General features: G+C 52.8%; 1 pseudogene; it reads left to right on the top strand.

Moving 5' to 3' along the window:
• Window positions 1–522: 522 nt before the first annotated feature.
• Window positions 523–806, top strand: LOC119251244 (cystatin-B-like; annotated as a pseudogene).
• The last annotated feature ends 4963 nt before the right edge of the window (window positions 807–5769 follow it).

Below are 5769 nucleotides of genomic sequence, written 5' to 3'. Positions count from 1 at the left end.
TTTACTCAGTGTCCATCTCTCATGACAGAGCAAGCTCCAAGTCTCCGGGGTCCTCTCTCTGCTCCCCATTGTGTCTGCAGGGGAGGCAGCTTGGGGAGGCAGGAGCCAGCCAGGGAGAGGGATGCTGGGAAGTGAAGAGGAGGCAAAGGCAGAGAACACTTGGGAGATGCTCCCTGGTTCACTGAGAAAAGCTTTTCTCAAAGTGTGGTTGTGGAATCCTTGAAGTCACCCAGAGCCTGTCACAGGATCCACGAGGTCAAAACTATTTTCAAAATGTCACTAAGACACCATTGGCTTTTTCACTATTTTGCCATCTGCTGAGGTAAAACTTACTAAAAATGGAGCTTGTATTACTAACTGCAGTTTTTCTTCACAGCTACTTACCTCAGAAACACATCTCCAAGCCAGTTTCATTTCAAAGTGTCTTGGTTGAAATATTAAAAATTATCTTGGGCCCCAGCCCCGCCAGCGCCAGAACCACCTCCTGTCCGCGCCCCCCCGCGGGCAGGATGATGTGCGGCTCCCACCGCCCCGCAGCCCCGCGCCGAGACCCAGGCCATCGCCGACCAGGGGAAGGCCCAGCTGGAAGAGAAGGAGAACCAGACGTTCCCCAGGTTCAAGGCTGTGGAGTTCAAGAGCCAGCTGGTCGCCGGGAGGAACTTCTTCATCAAGGTTCAAGTGGGCGAGGAAGACTTCATGCGCCTTCGAGTCTTTCGGAGCCTCCCCCACGAAAACAAGCCCCGTCCCTGTCCAGCTCTCAGACCAGCAGGACCCGGCAGGACCAGGACGAGCTCTCCTACTTCTAGCCCCGGCTGAGGCCGCTCCCCAGCCGCCTTTCCATGCCCTGCCAGCTGCGCAGACCTGCTGGGGGAAGGCCTTCCTGCTCACAGTTCCTTTTGGGCTTCCCTCCCCATCAGCGATCCCCAGAATACAATAGTTTCTTAACTCTCTAAAAAAAAAGTCATCTTCATTATTCTGTCATCCTCAAATCCACATTTTACAGCACCTGATGCGATGACACGCTAGTGCACACACAACACTCCTGCTGCGTTCCCAGCTGTTATGTGCCAAGAAAAATATTTGCATGAGATGAATTGGACTATTTTTCTTTTTTGTAGGCAATACCATCTTCACATGAAGGAATGAATGACAAAATCTGTGGCTATTTGATTTGGTTAATTAGCAGACATTGTCCTGAAAATGAGTGCTGGGCATGGGGCCCCCAACCCTCCTCCTGCTGCTTCTCTCCAGGGCTCTGGCCCAGACAGACACCTGGGCTGGTGAGTGCAGGGTGGAGGGAAAAGGCTTCTGCAGAGGAAGCTGCTGCCTTAGGCCCCTCTGTCACCCCCATGGCGCCCCTCAGTCCTGGTCCCTTTCTGTCCCCCCACCTGCCTCCTCCTTTTGTCCCCTGAGTCTTGCCCCTTCTGGACCCGCTGCCCATGTTCAGTCTCTGGAGCTCCCTCCCTCCTGGACACTTTCTCCCCTGCCCCATCTCCCTGGGACTCAGGACCTGCCCCGGGAGGAGGGTCCCCCGGCTTCACCCCTCCCCGCCCCCAGGCTCCCCCTCTCTGAGGGTGTTAGAAATGGTGATGTCCCGCCCGGCCTCGGGGAGCCCCGGTGCATCGCGGGGGCTACGTGGACGACCCGCAGTTCGGGGGTTCGACGGCGACTCCCCGGGCCAGAGCGCGGAGCCGCGGGCCCCTGGGCGGGCGGGCGGGGCGGGAGGGTCGGGCGAGGAGACGCGGCTCCGCAGACACTCGGCGCGGAGGCTCCAGGCGATCCCGGAGGCCCCGCGCGGCCGCCGCAGCCAGAGCCGGGCCGGGGAGCAGCGCGGGCCGGGGCGGGTCACCGCTCCCGCCCCACCCCCGCCCCGAGTCTCGGGGCCCCGTGACCCCCGAGGCCGTGGCCCCTGACAGGCCCCTTGACCAGGGAAGAGCCCGCGGGACTTTCACCCTTTAGGTTTTAAGTTTAGGATTATTCAGGGAGGGAGATCGGGTGCGGGCGGGAGACCACGGGGTGACTGAAGGGCGGGCTGAAGAGGGGCTGCGCGCCCTGAGGCGCGCACCCCGCGGGAAAATGGAATCATGGTGAGAAAGCGCCCCCTTCTGGCCAGAGAGGGAGCTGTCGGCCACGTTTTCCAGCTCTGGGATGGAGACTGGCCCAGAGGCGCCTACATTTTCTGAAGGACAGTTCAGGAATGGAATTTCTCCTGAGAAAGAGGGGACACCATCCCTGAAATCACCCTGCACAGGATCCTTTTGAACAGCAGCCATCGTAGGAACAATGAGTTTCTCTCTCGAGATCTTGTTTTTTGGTCAGAGAGCATTTTTGGAGATCTCACTCCCGCCTGTCTGTGTCATCACCCTCCACCCAAGTCAGCAGCAAAATGCTCAGAGACCTGCATCCCTCCCTGGGCTCCCACCTGCTCTCCCGGACTCCCAGACCAGGCTGGTTTCTGGGGTTTGTGCTTCCTCCCTCCAAGCATACTGTTCTGTCCGTTGGAGGATGGTCACATGAGGCTGCTTCAGTGTCCATGGAGGAAACACAAAGCATGAAATTTCTGATTCTTCCTACTCAGGCCCCCCAATAGCCATACATGACCCATCACCCCATCTCTGAGCATGAGGTCACCCTGAGGTGTTGGGCCCTGAGCTTCTACCCTGCGGACATCACCCTGACCTGGCAGCGAGATGGGGAGGACCTGACCCAGGACACAGAGCTGGTGAACTCCAGACCAGGGAGGGGGGAATGGAAACTTCCAGAAGTGGGCAGCTGTGGAGGTGGCACTGGAAGGAAGGGAATGTCAGACCCTGAACCTGAGGCCTCAATCTGACCCTCTGAAGGTCGCTAGAAGGGCTTCTGATGGCCCTGAGTCAGCCGTGTGCCCACATCCCCCTCCTTACCCCTTCTCAGGACTTGGGGCTCCAGCAGCCCCTCATACTGCACATGGCATGTGTATCTCTGTTCCTTTCCAGAAGGAGTTATCAGTTCTCCATCCTTGCCATGGTCCTCATTTCCAGCTCAGTTTTCTTTGTAGGTGTGCTGATTACACTAAAGGTAGCTTTATGTGTGAGGGTATAGAAGAAGTGGTCAGGTAGGGAAGGGAGTGGGGGGATCTTGTTCACTGAGGGATTTCATGTCCCAGGGAGAACTTGCCCTGCCTGGTTAATGGGAAGTACCATCCACACATGGGTGTTGCCCAGAGGGCATCTGGTCCAGTCCCCCTCACCTCCTTTCTTCATTTTTCCCAGTCCTGACCTGGGACTTTACTCACAGTTCTGGAAACTTCCCTGTTGTACAGGATTAGAAGATTCTTTTAGGCTTCTGACCTGACTGCTCCCTGGTCTCACATGATGCTTCTTCCCACAGGAGGACAAGGAGGAAGCTACACTCAGGCTGCAGGTAAGAGTGGATCAGGGGTTAGATCCCTGAGCCCCTGGGGACAGTGTAGTTGGAGCCCATGGGGAAGTTACACTCATCAGTTCCTTCTGTGGTCTCATCTCTGACCAAGTTTTGTTGTGTTCTCCCCCAGGCAGCTATAGTCCCAGTGCTCTGAAGTGTATGTCAGCCCCTAAAGGTGAGACCCTGGAGGACTGCAGTGGGGTGGGGATGAGGCATCAAGGCTGGGACTAGTTGATGGGGATGCTTTCAAGAGGACATCTTGAGAATGCAGTGGACCATTGATAATGTTAACACTCAGGTCATTCACCTGAATTTCTTCATGATTATTTTCTTTCACAGTGTGAGACAGCCTTGTGTTGGCCTGAGTGTTACAGGATTTCTTTTTGCCCACATTTTGTGGTTTTATGATCTCCTGGTTTAAAACGCTTCACACCTGCGAGAATGGCCCATATCCAAAAGACCAGAAACTCAAGTGCTGGCAAGGATGTAGAAAAAAGGGGACAGTCCTGCATTGCTTTTGGATATAGACTGAGCCAGCCCTTATGGAAACAGTATTGAGGTTTCTTAAAAGAGTGAATGTGGACCCAGCAATGGGACCCAGCAATTCTACACTGAGGATCTACTCACAGAGGATAAATACTCTCCTGTGAAGGGCCCTGCACTCCCATCACCACTGCAGCACTGTTTACAGTAGCTAAGCTATGGGAACCACCTGAATGCCCCAGACAGGTGACAAATCAAGAAGAAGCTGGAATTACAGGTATACATGAATGTACATATACAAGTGATGTATGTCCCGGTATAATGAAATAGCATCCACGGTCAGAAAACATAACTCATGCCACTGCAGCAACATGGATGGAAGAGGGGTACATCAAAAAGATAAAGAGAAATCCCTCATATATGGATGGAGGGAAAGCAAACGAAGGGCCAGATTAAACCAAACTTCAAAACTAACCCTTGAGCCCCACCAGGCTTCGCCTATTGCTGACCAGGGCTGCAGACCAGCCCAGGCTTCCTGGCCCAGCAGCGCTGGATGGTGGACAGACCCTCTCTAGTTTGGCATCACTCATTTGATGACAAAGCCTGACTCCCGCTGACTAAGTCCCCCATTGTGTCTTGTTGCACCTGCACCACCACTGGGTCCCCAGCCTCTGCTGTTTGCTGGGTCTGAGATGGATCTTGTACTTGATGCTGCAGGTTATGACTTTTTAATGCCACTTATATATCCCCCACATGGCCAGAAGGAACATCTTCCAACAAATTTTTATTCTCCTGATAGTAACAAGTCTTGGTGCCTTTAACCTGTATTTTCTTTTTTCAACAATGAGTTATTATTTATCTATAATTCCCTAATGAAACATTCACAATTTTTTTAAGTTTTTTTTTTTTTAATTTTTGTGTAGAAGTACTGGGGTGAAGGCCAGAGGTACGGGTGGTGGGGGGTGGGCGCGGAGGGAGGTGGTGAGAGAATTCACCAGAGACAGAGTGGGGAGCAGAATAGGTGGATATACTGAAATGCATTGCTAATGGGAGTAGTGGGCAAGATGAGGAGGTCTGCTGTGCCATGTGGGTCAGCTCCCTGGGCCAGGATCCACTCAGGCTGTTGCAGTGGACCTTCTCAGTGGTAGTGCTGAGGCTTAACCCCTAGACCACCAAAGAGGCCCAATACCCACAATTTTTAAAGAATCAAACTTGCAAGAAATTGTTTACTGTTATGTCATTACCATGGATTAAGTATTCCCACCATCTCACTGTTCTTGCTAAAGCTGAGAGGATACAGCAAATTATGTGACAACATAGGAGAATTCCCAAATGGCTAGATTCAACTCATTATTAGTGTATGGTCCACAAGCTGGCTTATTTAGTGCTACATCTTGGTCAATATCTGGACAATTTCTATTCATGATGATGACTTTTGTATCGTCAAATCTTTTAAAAAAATATTTATTTATGCATACAAAAGTTGGGGTACAGGCCTGAGATGCGGGGGGTGAGAGGACTCACCAGAGACACAGCGGGGAACAAAACAGGCAGACTGACTGAAATCCACTGCTGAGGGGAGCAGCAGGCAAGACAGGTGAGGTCTGCCTCACCATGTGGGCTTCTCCCTGGTTGGCCAGGGATGGAACTCGTGCTGCGGAGGCTGCGGATAGCTTCATAGTGCGGTACTTAACCCCTTGTGCCACCAGGGAGGCCTGTAGCTTCAAATCTTAAGGCCGTTTATTAATGGCTCTGCTCAACACACGCATCTTCACCTCTTCTTTGACTAAAAGTCTGGGCAATATTTTACATTGCGGGATTGGATTGGAGGCTCATTTAAAAATTCTTACTCCTTTCAAGGGAAAGGCCCACAGTTATGTGAAG

The sequence above is a fragment of the Talpa occidentalis genome, unplaced genomic scaffold, assembly GCF_014898055.3.
Source record: "Talpa occidentalis isolate TD23 unplaced genomic scaffold, MPIMG_talOcc4v2.1 talOcc4.2, whole genome shotgun sequence".
NCBI lineage: Eukaryota > Metazoa > Chordata > Mammalia > Eulipotyphla > Talpidae > Talpa > Talpa occidentalis.
This window is presented reverse-complemented; position numbering and strand designations above follow the sequence as displayed.